The sequence below is a fragment of the Stegostoma tigrinum genome, chromosome 7 (genome assembly GCF_030684315.1).
Source record: "Stegostoma tigrinum isolate sSteTig4 chromosome 7, sSteTig4.hap1, whole genome shotgun sequence".
NCBI lineage: Eukaryota > Metazoa > Chordata > Chondrichthyes > Orectolobiformes > Stegostomatidae > Stegostoma > Stegostoma tigrinum.
Genome location: NC_081360.1, coordinates 2,252,115 through 2,278,601, shown reverse-complemented (window position 1 = coordinate 2,278,601; position 26,487 = coordinate 2,252,115). Strand labels below are relative to the sequence as shown.

The window sequence follows — 26,487 nt, the reverse complement described above, 5'->3', positions numbered from 1 at the left end:
TCACTGAATATGTTCTGAGCTCACCACCCAGCTCAGTGCAGTATCTGCGGTTTGAAGAAATGTCCAGCAATACAGGATAAATATCAATAATCTTTCCCGCTCTGCCAGGGTAAGTCACTGTATTCTCTCTGCTCCCTCATACTCACTGAATATCTGTTACAGCACCTCCCCCACACCACCCGAACGAGGCTCATGCTTCATCACTCTCGCGATTGCATACAGCACCTTCCCTCTCTCTTTCCCCCTCTTCTTTACCTCAACTACATCCCACCCACTAATAACACTGCATGGATTCAATCCTGTTGACTGGTTCGGTCCGGGTACCTCATCATTTCCCTCCCACCTACATCAACACGAAGTGCAGGGACACCCACTTTCAATCTCACTCACTGCCTCTCCTGCTCTCATTCCAGGAGGAACAGCCTGGAATAGGATGGAATGGGCCAAGCCAGGTGGTGGAGTGCTCGACATCCAGCCCCACTCCCCCCGCCATGTGGAGCGGACCCTGGTACGAGCCGGAGACGACCGGGACAACTCGTGTGGAGAGTCTGAAACATCTACATGCCATCAAACAAGGCAGGATCAATGTTCAGTGAATGGTAAACTGCCAGGTCCGTTTCGATCTGGCACAGCTTAAAAGCCGTGGTCCTGATGTCATCTTTTTTTTTCTCAAGCCAGTACAAATGGAATCTCCAGTCTCAATGGATGGGAGGTTGCACTTACAACACACCGTCTGCAGAAACTCCCAGAAAGACAGCACGGAAGCTTTGGCCTACACCTCCTCCTGTAAGAAGCTCAGGTATTAAAACCAATTATTGAAACCAAAAATCGAACAAGCCCCCATCTATATTCACAGAACTGAGGCTAAGAGGGTGGAAAGCACTAAGTTTCTCAGACCGATGATAACCAACAAGTCCTGGGCTTCCCACATTCATGTGGCAGACAAGAAAGCATAAGAATACTTCTTCTTCCTCGGACGACTTAGGAAATTTGGGATGACCATAAGGTCCCTCACTAACTTCAAAAGAAGCACAATTGAAAGCATACTTTCTGGGTGCACAATGGCCTAATATGGTAACTGTTCTGCCCAGGTCTGTAAGAAACCACAAAAGGGTGTGTGCACAGCCAGTACCATCACGGAAGCCAACTTTCCACCCATGGACTCAATTTACACGGCTCAGTGTCACGGAAAAACTGTCAATATCATTAAAGATTCATTGCACCACGGTAATGACATCCTACAAACTCTTCTGACGGGGAGAAGATATAGAAGCCTTAACACACGCATGCATGAGCAGGTTCAGGAACAGCTTCTTTCCAACTGTCATTAGACTAATGAATGAACTCTCTAACTTTAAATGATGCTGATCTTCCCAATGTTGATATTGCCCAGAGCAGGCCTGTGCACTGCAACCTGTATAACTCTGTCTAAGTCTTTTTGATCTGTAATGCTTTGCTTACTATGATCTGCCTGTAATCCAGGCATTTTACTGTACTTAAGAACATATAACAATTAATCAATCTGATAGGTGCACTGTTCTCCCTACTTGGTCTGATATCTTCAATAATCTGTGCTCATATAAATCCAGGAGCCTCTGCACCTGCACCCCCTTCATACTGGTACAGCCGATTTAATACTATCTTTCAATGTTCTTCCTAATAATGTGTAATGCTTCACACTACTCTGCATTGATCTCATCAGCAACTGTACCCCAGAAATAGCCTACGAAACATCCACAAACAAATCTCCTCGCAATGGCCTATGAATCCATCCTTCCTCTTGTTCCCCTAGCCATGATCTGTGAGCCCATTTTCAATCTGTACACTGAGCAACAGCCTCTTCAGCAATCCACAATTCCGATACGTTTGTCCCAGCTTCAGCCTGTGATCCATCCTTACTTTGTTCCCCTATCAAAGACCTGTTAACCCATTCCCTTTGAGCTCTCCTTTCAACTGTCTGTAACCCTTTCCTCACATTGCTCCCGTAACACTGGTCTGTGAATCCTTTCTTAATTAGTGACCCCACCACTGACATGTGAACACATTCCCTCTCTGTTCCCTTGGCAATGGCCAGTGAATCTATCCTCAATCTGTGTTCTTACCAGTGGCCTTTGAACTCATCCCCACTCTGTTGCCCCAAAATGGCCTGAAAGCCCATTCCACGCTTTTCTCGCGGCAATGCCCTGTGAGCCCATCCCCAATCTGTTCCACTAGCAACAGCCTGTGAACGCATCTTCACTCTGATCCCTGAGAAATACTTCAGTATGCATCCTTAATCTGTTCCCCAGCACTGACCTATGAATGCATCTGCACTTTGTGTGCCTAGCAAAGGCCTGTGAACCTAACTCTACTCTGTCCTTGTTGCAATTGACATTTGGGTGCATCCCCAATTTGTTCTCGTAGCAACAGACTGCTACCCCAATTCCATGCTATTCTGCCTGTGAACTGATCCCCACTCTGCTCCTCCAGCAATTGTCCATGAGCCCATCCCCATTCTTCTTTCTGGCAACAGCCTGTGAACCCATCTCACTCCTGATCCCATAGAAAATGCTTGTGAATGCATCCTTAATCTGTTCCACTGGCATTAACCTGTGAACGCATCCACATTCTGTTTGCCTGGAAAACATCTGTGAAGTCTTCCTTAATCTTTTCACTGGCAATGGCCTGTGAACACAACCCCTCTGTTCTCCTTGTAATGGCCTGTTAACCCATCCTCACTGTCCCCAATACAACAAACTATGAAACATCCTCAAACTGTGCTCCGAACAATGGCCTGTCCGCCCATCCCTTCTCTTTTGCCTTAGTAAACAGCTGTGAAGTTTTCCTTAATGTTTTCACTAGCAATGAGCTGTGAACCTATCCTCACTCTCTGCTCCTTCCAATGGCCTGTGAGCCCATCCTCACTCTACTCCTAAAAACAACCTATGAGGCATCCCAACTCTGTTCTCATAGTAATGGCATCTGAGCCTATCCCAGGTATGGAGAGTGTGAGGGAAGTGGGCAAGAGGGACATTGGGAGGTAGAATGTGTGGAAGAGAGAGACAGGCAGGGATAGACAGAGAGAAACAGAGAGAGAGAATGGGTCAGGGATAGAGAGATAGACACGGGGTAAATGAGGGACAGAGAGAAAGGGTGTTATGTGGATGAACAGAGAGAGAGAGAGAGACAGACCAACAGACAGAGAGAGAGAGAGGGACAGATACATGGGGATGGAGGTGGAGAAAGACAGTGTGAGACGGAGAGGGAGAGGGATGATAAAGGGGCAGGGCCAGAGCAAGAGAAGATGGGAGGCCTAGAAAGGGAGAGAGGTGAATGGACAGAGAGGTAGAGACAGGGGAAAACCAAGACACTGACAGTAGAAGGACAGAGGGGTACACAGAATTGGAGCCAGAGAGAAGGGGGGGGGGTGATGGGGAGAGAGGAAGGGGACAGACATAGGGGGAACGATACAAGGGGCAGAGGGAGAAAGAGAGAAGGGGACAAAACAACAGTGACAAAGGGGAGACAGAGAATGGCACAGGAGGGGAAGGAGCAGAGGCGGAGAAAGACAGAAAAAGGAGGGACAGGGTGGGGCAAAAGAGAGAGAAAGGTGCACAGAAGGTTGGGGGTTGATGCAGAGTGAGTGGGGGCAGACTGAAGTGGGGAGAAGAGGGTGCTGACAGAAATGGGGAGAGAAACAAAGGACTGGTCAGAAGTGGGGAGAAAGAGTGGGGTGCAGACAGAAGTGGAGAGAGAAAGGAGGCAATGGTCAGAAGTGGAGGGGGAGGGGGGACCAGGGGGTTGCAGACAGAATTGGAGAGAGAAAGGAGGGGGTGGACACAAGAAGTGGGGAGAGAGAAGGGTGCAGACACAAATGGACAGAAAGATGGGGGTGCCAGCAAAAGTGATGTGAGCCCGGAGTCTCCTGCGGGCTCTGCTGGTCACTAAAATGTACCTGACGGTGAAAACATTGAGCAGCAGAATCAGGCGAAATTGGAGAGTTGGGTTTAGAATGTTGTGGAGGAACTTGATTGTGACCTCGATATCAGAGAAGACAACAGCAACTCTGACATTACAAAAGCAGGGGCCGTTCCCCATCCAATAGCGAGCTGTGAACATAAAATACCAGAACATGTTCTTTAAACTGCTCAGCACAGTCACTGTTCCCAGAACCACAGCCGCCGTTTTCTCACTGTAATATTTACTTTTCAGCTTCTGGCAACAAATGGCCACAAATTGATCAAAGGTGAAAGTGATGGTGAACCAGACAGAGCAGTCAGTGGCTGCATAGAGCACAACTATGTGGATATTTCACACGGGGATGGACTCCAGGAAATAAAACTGTCCCAGATAAACAATGGGAATGTGTCTCAATATCAGGTTGAACATAATGACCAGTAGATCCACCACTGCCATGGCCCCCAGGTAACATCTGACACAAGGCGAATCCATAATCTTTATAAAGTAGGACGTAGATTGTCACTACATTAACTGTGAGGTAGGAAAATGAATAAAGTATACATCAGAGATAGTAAGAACTGCCGATGCTGACAGACAAAGCGCAGTGTGGAGCTGGAGGAACACAGCAGGCCTGGCCGCATCAAAGGAACAGTAAAGTTGACACTTTGGGTCGTGAGCCTTCTTTAGAAATATATAAAATGTACACATCAGCCTGGAAGCAAAGTTACCAGTTTAATTGAGGACCCAGTGATATTTTCAAATGTATCACTGATTTATTTTTAAAAAGTTGAAGCTAAAGTAACAAATAGTAATGTCTCAAGTTTTTTTTACAAAAATTGTAATGTAAATCACAAGTAACATTCCCTCTCCAAACAAATGCTTTCTGGAATATTCTCACATAATCAATCACTCGAGAGCAGATACAGATGATTTGGATGAAGGAGTGGAAGGGTGGATTAGCAAGTTTGTGGATGATACGAAGGTGGGTCACATTGTGGACAGTGTGGAGGGCTGTTCCAGGTTACAAAGGGACATTGATAGGATGCAGAGCAGGGCTGGGAACTGGCAGATGGAGTTTAACCCTGAAAAGTGTGAGGTGATTCATTTTGGAAGGACAAACTTGAAAGCATAGTACAGGGTTAACGGAAAAATTCTTGGCAGTGTGGCGGAGCAAAGGAATCTTGGAGTTCATGTTCACATTTCCCTGAAAGCTGCCACCCAGGTGGATAGAGCTGTTAAGAAGTTGTATGATGTATTCGCTTTCATTAATAGTGGGATTGAGTTCAAGAGGCGTGAAGTTATGTTCCAGCTATATAAAAGCCTGGTTCGGCCATATCTGGAGTATTGTGTCCAGATCTGGTCACATCATTACAGGAAAGATGTGGTAGCACAGGAAAAGGTTCAGAGGAGATTTACCAGGATGTTACCTGGAGTGGAGGGAAGATCTTACAAGGAAAGGCCGAGAGCGCTACAGCTTTTATTTTTTAGAATGATGAAGGATGAGAGGTGACTTGATAGAGGTATACAAAATGATCAGAGGTATAGATTAAGTAGACAGCCAGAGGCTTCTTCCTAGGGTGGAGGTAGCTTTTACGACGGGACATAGTTTTAAAGTGAAAGGAGGTAGATATCGGGGAGACATCAGAGAGTGGTAGGTGTGTTGTCAGAGAGGATAGTGGAGTCGGCCTTATTAAGGCCATTTAAGCGGCTATTAGATCAGCATATGGATGATAGTACAAGGTAGCGTTAGAGGTTAGATGGACCTTAGGTTTAGGGTAAACGTTTGGCACAACATCATGGGCCGAAGGGCCTGTACTGTACTGTGCTTTGATTTTCTATGTCCTAGATCACTTCTCTACAGTTCCTCATACGGAGGATGAAAACATCGCTGGCCTGTAGAATTCTCTCCCAGTTCCCTGGAGACAAACAGAGGTTGGAAATTTCTGTCTTTTAGTCTAAATTATGCTCAATCCTGTCGTGAAGAAACGTAAGCACAGGGAAAATGTGTTCATCCCGTTAACTGCCCGAGGGGACTACAAAACAGTGTTTCCTTCTCCTTGGACAGGGATCTGTTCCCTCAGGATCTTACCTTTTCTTCAATTAACTGACGTCCTGCTGTTAACAAATAATGTTGGCTATAAAATGGTCTGGAAAATGTCAGGTACAGAGTGTGATCAACTCATAAAGATCCACATCACAAAGGCTCTTATGTCCATTAATTTCGATGAGATCCACTCGATTCATAGTGGAGATCTCTTCCCAAACTCAATGGCACTTCTCACAAAAAAAATGAGATTAAGCACTAATATCCTTTTTCAGAGATTGGTTCAACTTCGTTTTCATTTCTGCACCAAATTCCCAACTGTAATTTGTTCTGGATATTCAGTTCCCAATATCAATTAATGTCATTAAATCTTATCCATTTATCTCAGTGGATACAGTCAATACCCCAACATTTCCTAAGGATACAGTACACATACATATTGAATGCCTTTTATTCAGCTTTTTAACTGATTAAATCAGATATTGTCACTCTTATTATTCATTTTGACCATCAGTAAATAGTTTGACATCATCATACTCACCAAGTCTGACCTGATGGGAAATGATACATGAAATACCATCTCCATCCCTGTGTACAGCCTGTCCCACCCTCAGGACATAGACACTAGTGGTTGGGGTACGGTGGTATAGAGTCACGAAAGGGGTTGCCCTGGAATTCCCCAAATTTTATTTCAAACTGAGAAATCCCAAGGTGATAGGTCAAAGATGGTAAAGGATATCGCCTGATGAAGTACATCTACTGCCCCCCCCACCCCCACTCAGTGATAAACCAGTTTCTCTCAATGTTGAAATCAAATCAGAGGAAGCACTGAGGGTGACAAGGACACAAAACATATTCTTAGTGTTGTACATCAATGTCCATCACCAAGAGTATCTCCACAGGCCCACCACTGACAGAACAGGGCCAGGCCTAAAATACACAGCAGCCAGACTGTGGGAAGTGATGAGTGAACCAATAAGAGGGAAAAAGTCTCACCAACCTACTTGTCACAGATGTATCTGTCTCAAACAGTATCTGTAGGAGCACCCAGTACATGGTCCTGGTGGACGGAAGATTTCAGCCTCATTGTGAAGATACCATCCACTGTGTTACATAGCAGTACCTCCTGCATGGTCGGACATACTTCTAAAGGACTGGGAAGATTGAAACTGGGCATCCACGAGGCACTGAGAGTCATCAGCAGCCATACCATCAGTATTCTTCCCTCGATCACGAATTCAGAAGTGTGCTGGTCATCAACGATTCCAAAAATGTTCAGCAACATTCACTACTACACCGAGATCGAAGCAGTCTATTCAACACAAAGGTTTTAAACAGCAACAGAATGCAGCCATTCAGCAATTTGATCCCGCTGCTGAGCAGTTGGAGCAGATCTCTTAATGTCTCTTGCCTTTCAAAGCTACTGTATAGGAATAGGGGAAGGACCAGTTCATGAGCCAGAATCATTGATAAATTGGGAACAAATTAGACTTTGTCAGTTAAAAAAAATTAACGATTGCAGTGATACAGTGGCCAGTGCTGGGTCCTCATAATAAAAGCTATGTATTACATAAATGGAAAGAGGTTAGAGGTCATAATGGTGCATTGTGTACTGGAAATTTCACTCTGATCCATTCAGATATTGGAAGTGTTGCTTCATCTCCCTGATGGTCTGCTCCCCGATGTTCCCAGTGGCCCCATTAATGTGAGTACACAACAGATAATTTGATGTTGTTGAGTGGGAGGGTGTTTTGAACCGTATGCCAAGAGGCGGTCTTTATCTGAGATGCCGTCCTTTCTTTCTATGCGGAGACCAGCGGACGATGGGAATGGTTGATTGCTTCTGGAGAAAAGGTTGTCGCTGCTGCCAGGAGGACAGTTGGCATTCACCAACACGATGTACTGTGCATGCTCACACTGTAACATTAATAGAGTAAGAGTTCCTTCAGTTCCTCTACCTCTCCACATTGAAATGCGGACCCTTGGGAATCGCACTAAATTAGGAAAACAAGGCCACACCCAACAGCTTTCTGCTGAGGGAGAAAAATTCCTATTCACCTGATCCACCAATTATATCCTTCATCACTGAAGGGTGACATTGATGTTGACATGTTTGGACATGATGGATATGTGACCCACTCCTGCCTGGAAAGTTTTGGTTATCACCGGGAAGTGAATAACCGCCTGACACAAAACTATGCAAGCTGTTAATGAGACAACTGGAGTATGATGTACGGTTTTGGTGCCCTGACTGGAGGAGGGATGTAGGTATATTGGATGCAATTCAGAAGATGTTCACTTGATTGATTCCAGATGAGGAGTAAGACTTATGAAGAGATTGAGCAGTTCAGGCAGAAAGTCTCTGGAGTTTAGAAGAATGACAGGAGAACTTTGTAAGATGCAAAGGGTGATTGATAATGTAAATGTGGAGTGGATATTTCCCCATGTGGGGCAATTTAGAAGAAGGGATCATTGTTTTAGGATAGGCTGGAACAGACTTAAAAGAAGGGCAATGAGAACTGCTCACAAAGGGTGGTGTATCAGTGTAATTCACCATCCCAGAGTGTAGTGGATGCTGAGACTTTGCGTAAATGAGGGGTTATGGACAGTGGACAGGAAAGTGCTGCTGAGACCATGATGACATCACCCATGATCAAATAAAAGGGTGGAGCAGACTCGAGGGGCTGGATTGCTGACTGACGTTCACTGCTCTTGCAGACAGAGGACTGGTTATCAAAAAGGAAGCAGACACTGGACATAAATTAGTCTTGAGCTGTTGGATTAAACATACCAAGTAGAGTCACAGTGACCTGTGCTGGGTCCTCAACTATTAACAATCTATATCAACAATTCGGAGGAGTACAACAGATTTATTACAACTACATTTGGCAATAACACGGAGATAAGCAGGAAATTAAATTATCAAGAGAAAGTTGTGAATGTGGAAATGGATATAAGCAGATTAAGTCAATGGTCAATAGTTTAGCAAGTGGAATATAACGTGGTATATAATGTGGCAGGAAGAACAGAGGGTAGTACATTACTGAAATGGAAAGCGATTATAGGATTTCGTGATACAGTGAGTACTGAAGGGTTCACTCTGACCTGTTGAGACACCTGAGTGTTGCTCCATCCCCCTGACTGTCTGCTCCCTGATGTTCGGAGTGAACGCATTTCTCTAAGTTCACACAGGCTATTGTGATATGGTTGGTTGGTGTGGGAATGGTGCCTCTGCTCCATTTGTTGTTCATGTTGCAGGCCCAGATGCTGCACTCATAGTCCCCACGCTCTGCCCAGAGTTGGGTTACTAAATTCTTAGGTCTCCCTGTATATCTAAATCAACTTACAGCACAATCTCCAGCAAACTGCACCAACGTTTCAACAACAGAAGTCACTCAGAAGCCCCTCACCTACAGGTTCGGTGTAGGTATTTTGGAAAAATACTCAAGGGGCATTCCTTCTGCTGCTGAACTCAAGATCAGCTGAAAGAGACAAAAACAGGCATTCAATGGCCATGCACAGACCCTGTTTCAAAGACATGTATTAAAGTCGCTGAAAACCCCTGCCGAAGATAAAGCACCACATGGGACATGTACCATTTCTTTGTTTCTGAGCTTCACAATGCCAGCTGTCGATAATTCGATAATACGCTAAGGAACCAAAAACCAAAGCCAGGGAAAGATACAGAGGGACATAATTATACACATGAAAGAGAGAAACATATAACTAATTAGCTGGCAACATGTTGTGCAAACACAGTGATAGAAGACTGGGTATGGGGCTAACCGGTGGAGTGAGGCCTCAGAGGGTCTAAATCACAAAAATGATAACTTTGAATAAAGGTATTGCCAGATTATCAGAAGTGGTTTGTTACATCAAATTCGGAATCTGCCTTACAGAACCAGCCCAGAACCATAAACTGGGACAAGGCAACAGCCCATCATAGAGAGAAGTACGCTCATGTGCTGCTCACTAAACTGGACTATCTGTCCAGCATGGGGAGCATTGCAAAACTTTGCCAGTTTCTTGTTACTATACTTGCAATAGATACTTGTGTGACACAGGGAAATTTGCAGCCCGTGCTGAGTGACAATAAACAGTTACAGGGCTCCCACAAATTTATATTTGTGTTTTTGCAAATTACCATTTAGCCCACACTAGACTATTACCACATGGAGAGAGAGAGATGGAATGTTGGCATGTTTTGCAAAGGGAATCAATAAAAACACAGAAATGTTACTGCAGTTGTACGAGGTGTTACTGAGGAGGCACCTGGACTACGTTGTGTTTGTGTTTCTGTAACTAAGAAGGGAGGGACCTCCATCAGATACAGTTTAATGGCTGCTCTTAGTCCACGGGTTGCTGCATCATTTAACGTCTCAAGCCTGTTACAGAGGGACAGGAAGAAACTATTCAGCCTCTTGAGTCTGGTATATAGGAACAGGAGGTGACCATTCAGCCTCCCGAGCCTGTAACATCGTGACAGAGGATGGCCATTCAGACTCTCAAGACTGTTACAGGGAAACAGGAGAAAGTCATCCAGCCTTTCAAGTCTTTTACAAATACAGAAGGACGTAATTCAGCCTCTTTAGCCTTTTACAGTTGAATAGGAAGACGTCATTCAGCTTCAAGAGTGTATTCCCAAGGAGCAGAACAAGGTCATTCAGACTTGTTCCTCTTACACAGGAACAGCTGGAGGCTATTCAGTCTCTCAAGTCTCTCGAGTAAAAAGGGAAGGTGACAGCCTAGTGGTATTATCGCCAGACTATTAATCCAGAGACCCAAATAATGTTCTGAGAACCCAGGTTTGAATCCTGCCACAGCAGCTAATGGAATTTGAATTCAACATAAAAGAGAACTATACTTAACAATCTATTCATAACCATGAAACCATTGCTGATTGTTGGGGGGAAATAAATCCTCTGGCTCACTAATGTCCTTCAGGGAAATATATCTTTCATCCTCACCTAGTCTTGCCTACATGTGACTGCAGACCCACAGCAATGTGGATGACTCTCAATTGCCCTCTGAAATGCTAACCACTCAGTTGTACGAATTGCTGCAAAGTTTCAAAGAAATGAAATCAGACCAAGGCACCAGAAAATAAAATGGCAGAAGCAAGTCTGTCGACCCTGTAAAGTACTCCTCACAAAATTGGGAGAACTGTGTCAAGAAATAGCCTGACATAGTTATATTCACAAAATAACAGCCTACAGACAATGTATCAGACACCACCAACACCTTCCCAAGGTATGCCCCATGGCAGCAACAAGACAGACCCAGCAGAGCTGGCAGCATACAGGTACACATTTGGGAGGGAGTTGCTCTGGGAGTCCTTAATATTGACTCCAGATGCCATGACCTCTCATGGTGGGTGGTAATCAGCTGGAGTTTTCCTTGTCCATGTTTAACCAAAAGCCATCTTCCCTTAGCTGATGAATTAATATTCCTCCATGGTGAACAACACTTAGTGGGCACTGAAGATGGCAAGGGCACAAAATGTACTCTGGATAGGGGATTTCAGTGTCCACCACCAAGTGTGGCTTGGCTGGACTATTACAGATTGAGTTGATCAGGTCCTAGAGGACACTGCTGCTCAACTGGGTCTGTGGCAGGTGGTGAGGGAACCAATAAGAGGTAAAAACATACTTGACATCATCCTTACCAATCTGCCAGCTGCAGATGCATCTGTCCATGGCCACTGCACAGCCCTTGCGGAGCTGAAGTCCTACCTTCACATTGAGAAAAAGTGTCCATTGTCTTTTGTGGCACTATCACTGTGCTAAATGGTGCAGACTTTGAAGACATCAAAACTCAAGTCTGGGCATCCATGAGGCACTGTGGGCCATCAACACCATCAGAACTGTAGTCTAGCACAATCTGTAACCTCATAGCCCAGTATTTCCCCCACTCAAACATTTCCATCAAGTCAGGGGATCAATTCTCATTAAATACAGAGTGCAGGAGGGCATGCCAGGAGAAGCACCATCCACTTCTGAAAATGAGGTTTTAACCTGGTGAAGCCAAACAGTACTACTTGCATGCCAAACAATATAAGCAATAATTGATCAACAGAGCTAGGCTATTTCACAGTCTAAGCTCTGCAGTCCTGCCACATCCAATCGTGAATGGTAGTAGACAATTAAACAAGATTGTAGAGACTGGAAGAGGTTGTAGACATAGGGAGGATTAAAGTGATTTGAGAACACTACACAAAGGGAGAGTTGCAGGGATTTGAGCAGTTACACAGGCAGGAAAGGCTATAGGGACTAGAGAAATTTGTACAAATAGGGAGGTCTGCAGAGATGGTTAATGATTACAGAGGACATGAGGTGCTGTAAAGCAGGAGGCAGAAGTGTTATAGGGATTAGAGAAGATTACAGTGTACCATGTGCTATAGGGGCTGGAGGATGGTGCACAAATGGGGAGATTGGTAAGGGCTGGAGGATATTACAGCGACAGGGTGGACTGTAGGTATTGGACAAGATGACAGATATACGGATTACTGTAGTGACTGGAGGAGAGGAGGAGGACAATGCCGAGATTGGGCATGTTATCAAGACTGCAGCAATTTGTCAGGATGGGGAGTATAGTCAGCATTGGAGTAGATTTCAAACATAAGAAGGGATTTTTGGGAGGGCAGGAGGCTGCAGATATAACAACTATTTTAGGAGTAAGAAGGATTCAATGCACTGGTGCAGATGAGTTGGACCAAATGATGTGTTTGTTTGCTTGCTGTATGAATAGGACATGACAGAAGAGACTGTGTTGGAGTAGGAACACAGAATGGAAATATCCCAGGCTTCAATCTCACCCTCTTGAGAAAGGCCTGCTTTCACCTCTGCTGCACTCATCCTCCCGAAGACAGCATAGGCCTGGATTTATAATTGTGAACTTCTGATTCTGCCCTAGGAAAGTTTAGTACAACAGAGCTGAAAGCAGGGTGGTGGAGTCTGGGGCCTTATTGTACTGTGCTCCAACTTCAGCACTATGTGTACGTCATGACTTGTAGGTTGATGTTTTAAGCGCTCTACTCTGTTCGCTGTGATTTTACCTCGCTGCAGGATTTATTGAATGCTCCAGATCTCTTTGCCCTGTATCTCTAGCTGACAAATTCACTTCAATGTGGTGATGGACAAGTCTGGATTTGGGAATTCTGCTGAGTCAGGAACTTCCTGAATAGCTGCCAAAGACAGGGACAGAGACATACTGAGAAATTAAACTAATGCAGAAAGAATTACACATGTAGAGTGACACAGAGTGCCAGAGAGATCTGGAAAATCCCAATCTCCATCCCCAGCCTCTGCTGCCTCATCTCTTTGGATTTGAGAATTCATTAGGTTCATGATCTCACAGCTGCAACAGAAGGTGCAGTCACAGCCAATATTTAGATCCACAGTGACAGATAGGGGATACTGAGTGATATCACCGGCAAGGTGTCAGAATCACACAATGGTCGGGAAGAAGGGGTGTTGATTCATGGTGCACTGGTATCAGCACTCAAGGATATGTGAGCTATGAGTGGGATAGGCAACGGCCCATTGTTATCCTCACAAGACTATTAATCCAGAAACTATTGCCAATGTCAGAAATACCCATCTGATTACCTCATATCCTTTATAGCAGCAAATCTGCTGTGCGCACTTGGTCTGACCGATGTATGACTCCAGACCCAGAGCAATGTGCCTGACTCTCAACTCCATCTGAAATGGTCGGGTAAGGCCCTCAGTTCAAAGGCAGCTTGGGTGGGCAATAAATGCTGGCCAGCTTGTGGCACAAGTGAATAAATAATAATGGGAAACTTGCTGGGCCCAGTGGCTTGGCTGATCACGTCAGTCAGTTTATGGCTTTAAACTGACAGAGAGGGTGCAGAAACAGGGCTCAGCTGAAAGGAGATTTCCAAATCCAACTTGGAAAGGTGAAACTTTGAGATAGCATGATGTGGCTGAAGACAAGCACAAAGGAACAGGAAGGGACAGAGTTTCAGTAAAACTGCATGCGTGAATAGGTGCATGACAGCAAATTGTAGTACTCTTATTTTTGGAAGGGCAAATATCTGCAATGAGATGGATGGACTTGTGTCACAGACATAAATAAGATGTAGTTACCAGAAAGATGTGGTTGCAGGGTGAACGTAAGGTAGAACATAAACGTTTAACAATGCAAAATTTTGCAGAAAGTCAGCCAGAATGGGAAAGCAGGATGGGTAATCCTGACAGTATTGGACATCAAAAGCATTACAAAAAAGAAAAGAATTTGGCCTCAGATTATGAATAGAATCAGCATTTCATTGCTCTTCACTGCATTAAACAGGAATTAATTGGCAATTGTAACAAAGGCACTGTGATAATTTTGGGAGACTTCAATCTTCATATAATCTGGGACTACCACACTGGTAATAGTGACATTCAAAGAGGAATTCGGAGAATATGTTTGTCAGTGTTTCTTTGAATAACACATTGTGCAATGGGCTAGGGACATGCCTATCAAAGATCTACCATTGTGTAATGAAGCTGAGTGAATAAGTAATGTTACACTGGGAGATTCTCTGGGAAATTGTGATAGAGTGGAATTCAAAGGGATTATGAAGTTTTAAGGTGAAAACACAAACGACAAACAACAAATCGGAAACAGAAACAAGGCCAAATACGTGAGTTTGAGAAGAGAACTGACCAAGCTAAACAGGGTAAGCAGATTGAAATGGATGGGTGTAAATGAAGAGTGGAAAACATTTGAAGGAACAATATAAAATATTCAACAAAAGGACATTCCATTGAAACAGACAAAACCTCAGCAAGAAATTTCAATGTGTATCTCACTCAGGGCGTAAAGTATCAGATTCAATTCACAAATCCTTGGAATACAATGAAAAAACCCTGCCAATTCTGAAGATAAGGAGTGTTTTTAAGAAAATGACAAAGGCTTACCTAAATATGGAAGTAGGTGTTCAAGGAATTGCAAGGGGAGTCCTAGCAGAAGGAAACATTGTTAAGGTTCAATGAGATGATAGGAACAGGGTGAGTTGAAGGTGCTGGAGGCGGTGTTACAGACAGTGGTGGGGGCCAGTATGAATTGTTTCGTGTTTGCAGAGGGTGGGAAGGGAAATATACCCTCTTTATTTGTGGGCTGATGACATCACTGGAAGGACCAGCATTCTGTGCCTATTGCCAATTGCATCTGGCAATTGCTAAAGGGCAGTTAAGAGTCAGCCATTTTGTTGTGTGTCTGGAGTCACATGTCAGCTAGACCTGGTCAGATGTTCTTCCCTAAAGGGCATTTCTGAGTGAGTTGAGTTTTTTTTTAAACTGATGATCAACAATTGACACATCATTACAGATTATTTTATTGAATTCTAATTCTACCATCTGATACTTTGGGATTTGAACCCAGCCCCCCAGAATATTATAAGTGTCTCTGGGTTAATAGCCCAGTGGTATTTTCACGAGACTGAGGCCGATCCTGTAATGGAGGTGGCTGAAGAGATATGGAATGGTACATAACATAGGAGAGCATAACAACTGCAGAGCACATTGTGTGATCCAAAACAGGTTTCAGTGATGGAGACTGTCAAAGGGGTATGAGGTAGACCATAGATCAACAGGGCAGGAGGCGATTAAGCAGGTTCAATATTGAGAAGAGTTGTCAGAACAGGAGGATGTTAGGGTTTCTGGACAGTCACAGACATGAGGAATGCTGTAGGGACTGGACGAAGACACAGTAATAAGGATGGGTTTTGTTGTTTGAGGAAGAGGTGCCAACACACATGCAGAACTGAACATTCATAGAGCACACAATAATCACAATAAAGATCATCAACACATTCATGTCGGTTGTGTGTGTTGTTACTACTCAAAACTTCACAGGATAAGATCCTGCTCTCCACACAAGATCGACTATTCACAACGCATTTGATTAAAATCAGCTCATCACAAACAACAGATCATTTAAAGTCCACAGAACAAATAAAAGCTCCCCATTGATCATTGACTATTTGTAATTCACAACACATGAACCAGCAGTGCACACAGAATTACTGATTTGCAGTAATAGGAAGAAAGTGGCGGCTTTAAAGAGGGAGCAAAAGAGGTTAACTAGGACGTTGCCTGGATGAGAGTGTGTGTATCAGCTATAAGAACAGGGTGGGCAGACTTGGATTGTCTCTGCTCGAGTGTCAGAAGCTGAGGGGGCAACTTAATGAAATATAAAATTGAGAGGCACGGATAGAGTGAATAATCAAAGTCTTTTCACTGAGGTGGAAAGTTCAAACAAAAGGGCCTAAGTTAAAGTCAGGGGAAATTTTAAAGCAGACGTGCGAGTTTCAACACAGAGGCTAGTCAGTGCCTGGATCATACTGCCAGGGAGGAGTCGAAGCAGAGACAAGAGCTGTTTAAGAGGCATTTAGACAGACTCATGAACAGGCAGGGAATAGCGGGATACAGGCCACATGCAGCCAGGTGGCATTAGTTTAGAATAGCATTTTGGTCATCGCGGACATGGTGGGCTGAAGGACTTGTTCCTGTGCTGTATTGTTCTATGTCCTATACCCTAACAGACTAAATGAAAGCTCTAAAATTAAACAAAGAACTGCAAAATCTGAAGATCTGGAACAGAAATGAAATTGGTTAATAAAGTAAATAGGTCTGGCAGCATCCGCACGGATAATTGAGTTCTTCAGCAATGAAAGAGCCACACACACGCAGAGATGCCGAACCATTTAAAAACCAAAGAATAAACTCAGTTCCCCAAACAGAAATTCAAACCAGCTCTGCACACACAACTGACGAGAGTCCACAAGGTCAAGTGCAACCTTCAGGCAGAAATGACCACAGGCCAAATAATCAAAACAAGTTTTCCACTCAGAACGGACCATTCATATTGTGTAGGATTAATCATCTCCATACACAAAACTACCTGTTCACAGTCCACAAAATAAATAAAAACTACCCACAGTATTGACCATTCTCAGGCCACACGTCGAGAAACTGCTCAACTAATCCACCTAACCATTCGAAATACAGGTGTTAAATCCAAACCTCAGGCAGAATTCGTCAAACACAACTTGCAGGAGTAAACCCACATCCCACTATTGCATGGATAGTGAAAAAAGAACAAAGAGAAAAAAGGAAAATAAATAAGAAAAGAAAAGAGGAAAGGAAAAAAGAAAACGGATTTTGAACCTCAGTTCAGGGGAACGGCTCAGAGCTAGCTGGCCATAGGCAGTGTACTGTGTACGAGCAAATAAAGGGTGACCTGGTGATGGCATACCAGCCTTGTTGCAGTTATTTCACATGGATACACACAAAAACAGTATGCAACATAGCATTGACCAACGGCAGCCCACAGGTTGGAAATAATTCCCCTCACAGGACTATCTGCACGCAGTCTGCCCACACACAATAACAAACAACCACAGGCCACAGAATGTTAAAAAAAAAGACTTGTTCCACTCAGGAAACTGACTGTTTACTCTCCAAATAATGTTTTCAAAAGAATCGCTCCAGATATGAACTGCTGACAGTCCACAGAATGAAAACAATCACAACTGAACATGCAGAGACCTGGCCACCCACAATCCATAAGAAAATAAAGTACAGTTCCGTATACACATTTATCATTCATCATTCACACAATAAAATAAGTCTTCCCAAACACAGAACTGATATTTTGCAATGAAAAGACATTTTACAAACATCAGCATCCCACAGAATGCATGCTGCCTAACCATAACGCAGAGGCCAGCACTGTCATGGAATACTTTCCACTTGCCTGGATGAATGTAGCTCCAACAATATTCAATAAGCCTGACATCACCTAACACAAAACAGCCTCGTGTTTGGAATGACATTTACTCACTTCACTCAGAACATACCATGACAGCAGTGTCCACAACCTACAAGGATAATCAGCAACAGCATTTCACAAAACCACAAACAAACTGGAAGGAAAACAATATGACACAAGCAGCATTTCCAAGGTCCCCTCCAAGTCATGCTCCTTCCTAGCAGCACTGTCGCTGTCCCTGCATCCAAAAGATTGCAGTGGGTCAAGCAAGACAGCTCACAAATAAAAACAGAGCTTGCAGGAAAAGTTCATTTCTGCGACAAGAAATCAAAGTTGACATTGCTCAGAACCACCACAACCTTCTCCAGGCAATTAGAGATGGGAAGTAAATGATGGCCACATGCCATGCATGAATATGCAAAGAAACTCAGAGATATTCATGCCCCCCTTCATCCTCTTTGCATCCTCTGTGCAGCTACAATCCCATCTGTGGTTATGCCATCAACAAATGTGGAAACATTAGGTTTGATCTGTGTATCTAATTCATTGAGAAATTGTGAATTGCTGGAGCCCAAGCATGGATCCTTCCTCTAACTCACAAGGTACAGCATGCAAACTCACAAATCAACAATTTATTAGCATAGGTTTCTCTGTCTGTTGGACAATTCTCAATCCATGCCACATATCACCTCCAAGTCCATGTGGTCCAAATTTGTTGATTCACTTCTTCAGTGGGAACCTGTCAAAAAGCATCTGAAAAGTCAAATAAAGTTTCCTCCTACCACCAATTTTTTGGGGATAGATATCATGGTTCTAAGATTGAACATCATTGTGGAAAGTGATAAGGATATTGTGGAAGCTTGGTGTCTAAATCTGGGGAAAGCCACTTGTCATCAGATTGCCTCTATCACTAGGCATTATCACTATCATTAGACAGTACCTGGCACATACAGACTGGGAAAGGAACTACTCATAGTTGAGTCTATATTTGGAAAGTGAGACTATTATAAAGTGTTACAATGAGAATCCAGAGCCATTGTGTTCCATGGAGGGTGAATGACAAAGGCAGCATTCCAGTGAACATCGATGAAGCGATATCATGAGTTTGATAAAGAAAATACAGCACAATGAAAAAGGGTAAAGCCCCTCAAAATTACAGAGTTTGCAAAACGAGGTCCTTAAAATTGAAGAGCAAACAATGGCCATGAACTATCTTTGGCAGGTATTGTTAAGGAAAAAAAGCCACAAGGTAGTTTATACGTTTAGTTAGGTCAAGAGGATTACCAAGGAAAGTTAAGACTGTTAGAAACCAAAGGGGCAAATTGTACACAGAGGCAGTGGCAGTTGGTGAGGTTTTAAATGAACAAGTCTCATCTGTGCTCACAAAGGGGAAAGATATTGTTGCCAGGGATTTCAGTTAGGATGGCGAGGATATAGAACCTGTTAAGATGAAAGTTGGGGTTGTTGTCCATAGTGAAGTAGATGGTCTCTGGCTACAGTTTGATATTGATCAGCTGATAAACTGAGCAGAGTAATGGTAGATGGACTTTACTTCTAAGAAGTGTGAGGTAATATGCTGTGGGAGGTATGGTAAGTGAAGGACATACATAATGAATGATAGGTACAGGCAGAGTACTGATAAACAAAGGGACCTTGGTACAAAAGCCCATAGATCACTGAGAGTGCCAGTATAGGTAGACAGGGTGGTGAAAACACCTGAACTGGAGGTGAGGGTACTCACGTCCTGGCAAGGTGAATTGTTAGAATTTCCTAAAAGGAATTAAACCAGTCTAGCAGGGCTGTGGGACCCTAAACAGCATTAAGGCAAGAAAGAGGCTGACACAGAAGTTCAAGACAGCAATTTAAATAGACAAGGTAAGCAAGGGCATGGCAGGATATGAGGGAAAATTGATGAATTAAACTGCATTTATTTCAATGCAATGGACCCGACAGGTAAGGCAGATAAACTCAGGGCTTGGATGGGGACATGGGACTGGGATATCAAAGGTATTACAGAAACACGGCTGAGGAAGGGAGACAACTGGCAGCTCAATATTCCAGGGGTACAGACTCTACAGGAAGCGTAGAAGGGGAGGGAAGAAAGGAAGAGAGAGTTGTTTTGATTTGGTAAACACCACAGCGGTGCTGAGAGAGGATATTCCTGGGGTTTGTTCAGTAAAGCAATATTAGTGGAACGGAGGGGAAAAAATGGGTGATTACTTTGATGCAATCGTTCTACAGGGCCCCAACAGTTGGTGAGAAATTGAGGAGCAAATATGTTGAGAGATCTCAGCTATCTGTAAGAATAAGGGTGCAATGGTAGGAGAGTATAACTGGTACTGCGATAGTGTGAAGCGCTTTGATGGGAGGAAATTGTTCAGTGTGTTCAAGAAAACTCTCTCAAACAATATGTAGATGGCCCAACTGGAGAAGGGACAAAAACCTGACCTCCACATGGGAAACAAGGTCGAGCAAGGGACTGAGGTGTTATTGGGGCAGCATTTTGGCAACGTGACCACAATTTCATTAGTTTGAAAATAGCTATTGAAAATGTTTGGCGTGGTCCACAGGCTAAAGTTATAAACTGGGGTTAGACCAATTTTGAATGGTATTTAGAAGTTGATTGCAGAGGCTATTTATAGATAAAGGGGCATCTGGCAAGTTGGAAGCTTTCAAAAGTGAGATAAAAGGAGAGGTCAGGGCCAACATGTTAGTGTGATGGCCAAAACTGACAGAAATAGGAAACACTGGATGACTGGTGATAGACAGGGTCTGGTCAAGAAAGAGGGGACACAGCTGATCAATGCACCCCTTGCAGAGTACGGGAGTGTAGGAATACACTTTATGAAGGAAATCTGGAGGGCAAAAATGGGACACGAGATAACAAAGTTGTGCTGACCTATTATCCTACTAAGACCAATCTACCCTTCATACCCTACATTTTACAATCCTCCATGTGCCTGTCACTTAAAAGTCTCTAAATTACCTCACTCCACAGCCATTGCCGGCAGCGCATTCTACAAGTCCACCACTGTTTGAAGAAACTACCTCTGACATCTCCCCTATACCTTCCTCCAATCACCTTAAAATTATGCCCTCTCATAATAGTCATTTCTGCCTTGGGAAAAAGTCTCTGACTGTCCACTTTATGTCTGCCTCTCATCATCTTGCACACCTCTATCAAGTCACCTCTCATCCTTCTTCATTCCAATGAAAAAAGCCCAAGCTCCGTTCCACCTTTTGTCATGAGACCTGCCCTCTAGTCCAGGCAGAATCCTGGTACATCTCCTCTGCACCCTCTCTAAACCTTCCACACCTTTCCTCTAAACGGGTGACCAGAACTGAACACTATATTCCAAGTGTGGTCTAACCAGAGTTTTCTAGAGCTGCAGCATAACGTCACGGTTCTTAAACTCAGTTCCACTGCCAATGAAAGCCGACACACCACATACCACTTTTACAAACTTAACTTGGGTAGCCATTTTGATGGATCTACGGACGTGGACCCCAAGATCCCGCTGTTCCTCCACACTGCCGAGAATCCTGCTATTAAGCCTGTATTCTGCATTCAAATTCAACCTTATAAAATGAGTCACTTTGTACTTTTCTGGGTTGAATTCCATCTGCTACTTCTTTGCCCAACTCTGCAATCGGTCAATGTGCCATTGCAATCTACAACAGCCCTCCACGCTGTCCATAACTCCACAAACCGTCGTGTCATCAGCAAAATTTCTAGCCTACCCTTCCACCTCCTCATCAAAGTCATTCATAAAGATCACAAAGAGCAGAGGCCCCAGAACAGATATAGAGGAGCAAGGCATTTGAGAACCTAAGATAATAAAGTGTGAAGCTGGATGAACACAGCAGGGCAAGCAGCATCTCAGGAGCACAAAAGCTGACTTTTCGGGCCTGGACACTTCACCAGAGAGGGGGATGGGGTGAGGGTTCTGGAATAAATTGGGAGAGAGGGGGAAGCGGACCGAAGATGGAGAGAAAAGAAGATGGGTGGAGAGGAGAGTATAGGTGGGGAGGTAGGGAGGGGATAGGTCAGTCCAGGGAAGACGGACAGGTCAAGGAGGTGGGATGAGGTTTGTAGGTAGGAAATGGAGGTGCGGCTTGGGGTGGGAGAAAGGGATGAGTGAGAGAAAGAACAGGTGAGGGAGGCAGAGACAGGCTGGGCTGGTTTTGGGATGCAGTGGGAGGAGGGGAAGAGCTGGGCTGGTTGTGTGATGCAGTCGGGGGAGGGGACGAACTGGGCTGGTTTTGGGATGCAGTGGGGGAAGGGGAGATTTTGAAGCTGGTGAAGTCCACATTGATACCATTGGGCTGCAGGGTTCCCAAGCGGAATACGAGTTGCTGTTCCTGCAACCTTCGGGTGGCATCATTGTGGCACTGCAGGGGGCCCATGATGGGCATGTCATCTAAAGAATGGGAGGGGGAGTTGAAATGGTTTGTGACTGGGAGATGCAGTTGTTTACTGCGAACCCAGCGGAGGTGTTCTACAAAGCGGTCCGCAAGCCTCCGCTTGGTTTCCCCAATGTAGAGGAAGCCACACTGGGTACAATGGATACAGTATACCACACTGGCAGATGTGCAGGTGAACCTCTGCTTAATATGGAACGTCATCTTGGGGCCTGGGTTAGGGGTGAGGGAGGAGGTGTGGGGGCAACTGTAGCACTTCCTGCGGTTGCAGGGGAAGGTGCCGGGTGTGGTGGGGTTGGAGGGCAGTGTGGAGCGAACAAGGGAGTCACGGAGAGAGTGGTCTCTCCGGAAAGCAGACAAGGGTGGGGATGGAAAAATGTCTTGGTTGGTGGAGTCAGATTGTAGATGGCGGAAGTGTCAGAGGACCAACCTCCAGATGCAACACATCATCCTCCGACACTTACGCCATCGACAATCCAACCCCACCAACCAAGACATTTTTCCATCCCCACCCTTGTCTGCTTTCCGGAGAGACCACTCTCTCCGTGACTCCCTTGTTCGCTCCACACTGCCCTCCAACCCCACCACAACCGGCACCTTCCCCTGCAACCGCAGGAAGTGCTACACTTGCCCCCACACCTCCTTCCTCACCCCTATCCCAGGCCCCAAGATGACATTCCATATTAAGCAGAGGTTCACCTGCACATCTGCCAGTGTGCTATATGGTATCCATTGTACCCAGTGTGGCTTCCCCTACTTTGGGGAAACCAAGCGGAGGCTTGGGGACCGCTTTGTAGAACACCTCCGCTGGGTTCGCAATAAACAACTGCACCTCCCAGTCATAAACCATTTCAACTCCCCCTCCCATTCTTTAGATGACATGTCCATCATGGGCCTCCTGCAGTGCCACAATGATGCCACCCGAAGGTTGCAGGAACAGCAACTCGTATTCTGCTTGGGAACCCTGCAATCCAATGGTATAAATGTGGACTTCACAAGCTTCAAAATCTCCCCTTCCCCCACTGCATCCCAAAACCAGCCCAGTTCGTCCCCTCCTCCCACTGCATCCCAAAACCAGCCCAGCCTGTCTCTGCCTCCCTAACCTGTTCTTCCTCTCACCCCAAGCCGCACCTCCATCTCCTACCTACTAATATCATCCCACCTCCTTGACCTGTCTGTCTTCCCTGGACTGACCTATCCCCTCCCTACCTCTCCACCTATATTCTCCTCTCCACCCATCATCTTTTCTCTCCTTCTTCGGTCCACTTCCCCCTCTCTCCCTATTTATTCCAGAACCCTCACCCCATCCCCCTCTCTGGTGAAGTGTCTAGGCCCGAAACGTCAGCTTTTGTGCTCCTGAGATGCTGCTTGGCCTGCTGTGTTCATCCAGCTTCACACTTTATTATCTTCGGTTCTCAAATGCCTTGCTCCTCCACATCTGTTCTGGGGCCTCTGCTCTTTGTGATCTTTATGAATGACTTTGATGAGGAGGTGGAAGGGTGGGCTAGAAATTTTGCTGATGACACGATGGTTGGTGGAGTTATGAACTACCTGTTGCCTGCCACTTTAAGGCACCACCCGGTTCCCTGACCAACATCTGTGTCCAGCTTGCTGCAGTGTTCCAGCGAAGCTCAACGTTAGCTGGAAGAAGAACACGTCATTTTGTACTTGGGGACCCTGCAGCCCTCTGAACTTAATATAGAGGTCAATAATTTTAGGGCTTAAGCTCTCCCATGTCCCAGCCCCCTGCCTGACTCACCAAGCCTTGTTACCACATAGCCATTACACACTACCTGTTATTAGTCACTATTAGTCCCAATTAACAACTATTAACCCTCCCAGCCTGATTGTTATCAACTCTTTGTCCATCTGCTCTTCTCTGTCTTTTGGCTCTATCCTATCATTTTCTCCTTACCCCAGCCCCCTCCCATTTTCCTGCCATTTCCCAGCCACCATCAGTTCTGAGGAAATCTCACCAGACCCAAAACGTTAACTCTGTTTGTTCCTTCACAGATGCTGCCAGATCTGCTGAGCTTTTCCTTCAATTTTGTTTTTGTTCCTAAAGTTTGCCTTACTCCTTTCATGGTGCCTGTCTCCGTAGTTGTAAAATCACATTCTTTCATTTCGCTGAGGCTTCATCTCTCCCTTCCTGACTTGATGTCTCAGATACGTCACTCCCTGTCTTTCCAATTGTGCTTTCCATATGTTAATTTTCAGCCCCTCTGGCTGACCTGACTCAATACTCTGTTTCAGATCTGGATTTGTTCTTTCTCACTGACTGCGGCAGTACAAGCTGTTGATCAGACCAATTTGACTAACTTCATCAACCATACATCAGGGTAACGTGTGGACTGTTGTGGAATCCCTGAGATAGCTGTGACCAAGTGTTCTGTTTTCCTTGGACAGTAAACACCAGCTTATTCTGAGGTTCCAGGACCACAGGTATGCACCAGAAGCCATTCACAATATCAAGGGCTGAGAATATATCCTGCCACAATTTCACTCTGTTAAATATAGTGATGGGGCTCACTTCTGTAGGATACTCTTCACTGGCAGATTTATTTAGGGAAGTAAGGTAACTCCCAGTATGGTCCCTTAATCAGTTTCACATACCCATATCTGAATATACTTTTTCACATTGGCAATCTGCATTGGGACAGGGTCACTTCATCGAGCTTCTTCGGTTCCTCTTCTGACTCATTTAATTTTAGTGGTTGGGGTTGTGCGGGACCAATCAATATTGGTAATCAGTATAGATGCTCCTGTATTAACATTGTGCAAGACCAGCCCCTAACAGTGCACTAATAAATATTTTGGTGTTCCAGGCGAAGCAAACATCCTAAACTAATCTCATCCTATTTGCCAACTTTTGGCCCATGCCACTCTAAACCCTTCCTATTCATATACCCATCAGATGCCTTTTAAATGTTGTATTTGTACCAGCCTCCATCAGGTCCTCTGGCAGTTCATTACATACATGCACTACCCTCTGGTGGAAAATCATTGCCCCTTTGAAATCTTTCCCTCTCACCTTCAACCTTTGCCAACCAGTTATGGATTCTCCAACCCCAGGCTGCTCACCCTATCCTTGCCCCTCATGATTTTATAAATCTCCATAAGGCACCACTTAGTGTTTGACATTCCAGGGAAAATAGCCCCAGCCTATTTAGCCTCTCCCTTACGTTCAAGCCATGCAATCAAGGCAACATCCATGTAAATCTTTTCTGAACTCTTTCAAGTTTCATAACGTCTTTGCTATAACGGAATTCAGAATTGAATATAGTAATCTAAAAGTGGCCTAACCAATGCCCTGTATATCTGCAACATGACATACCAACTCTGATATTCAATGCACTGACCAATAAAGGCAAGCATACCAAATACCTTCTTCATTACCTTGTCGACCTGTGACTCCATTTACAAGGAACTATTAACTTGCACTCCAGAATCAATTTGTTTGGCAACACTCCCCAGGATATTACGATGAAGTTTATACTTTCTGCCCTGACTTGCCTTACTAAAATGCAACCCCTCACGTTAATCTAAATTCAATTCCATCTGTCACTCCTCGGCCCATTTGATCAAGGTCCCATTGTACTCTGAGATTATCTTCTTTGCTCTTCAGTATGCCGCTAATTTGGTGTCGCCTGCAGCCCTACCATTCCTCCTATATTCACATCCAAATCGTTTATGTAAATAACAAAAGGCAATATCTTTTTCTCCCTGTCTTCCCAAGTTTTAGCTTTGATCCACACCGGTGCCGTAGGCACTGCCTTCGCATACTTAGTGGGCAGTGGGTCACCCCACTCAATGCCGTACCTCTGTCCATAAGTGAGCATTTGTCATCTAACCCATTCCAGTGTCATCGTCTTCACTTCCTTCTGCGTATGGCAGGACACTAGGTGCCTCCCCTACTGTAACTACCATCGTGTCCTTTGACTTTAAGCCCTCACATCTGAGAGCCGCCATTTTCTCTTGTTCCCGTTTCTTGATGATCGTATTTCTAAATGGGCTGTCAGAGTTACAAGATAATAAAATGTGAGGCTGGATGAACACAGCAGGCCAAGCAGCATCTCAGGGGCACAAAAGCTGACGTTTCGGGCCTAGACCCTTCCTCTGATGAAGGGTCTAGGCCCGAAACGTCAGCTTTTGTGCTCCTGAGATGCTGCTTGGCCTGCTGTGTTCATCCAGCCTCACATTTTATTATCTTGGAATTCTCCAGCATCTGCAGTTCCCATTATCTCTGTCAGAGTTACAGTTGTCTTCTCCTATTTACATTTTATCTTGCGCTGTCCACCACA

The 26,487-nt window shown here is 44.7% G+C and overlaps 1 long non-coding RNA gene across 6 annotated transcripts in view; it reads right to left on the bottom strand.

Moving 5' to 3' along the window:
• LOC125453890 (uncharacterized) overlaps positions 1-26,487 on the bottom strand; it is a 59,409-nt gene that overhangs the window by 7,069 nt on the left and 25,853 nt on the right. The window contains exon 6 of one of the 6 annotated variants that reach the window (XR_009445904.1): positions 6,988-7,295. The exons of 4 other annotated variants lie outside the window; for them this stretch is intronic. This is a non-coding gene — a long non-coding RNA (uncharacterized LOC125453890). One more of the 6 variants, XR_009445903.1, reaches the window with a different exon arrangement.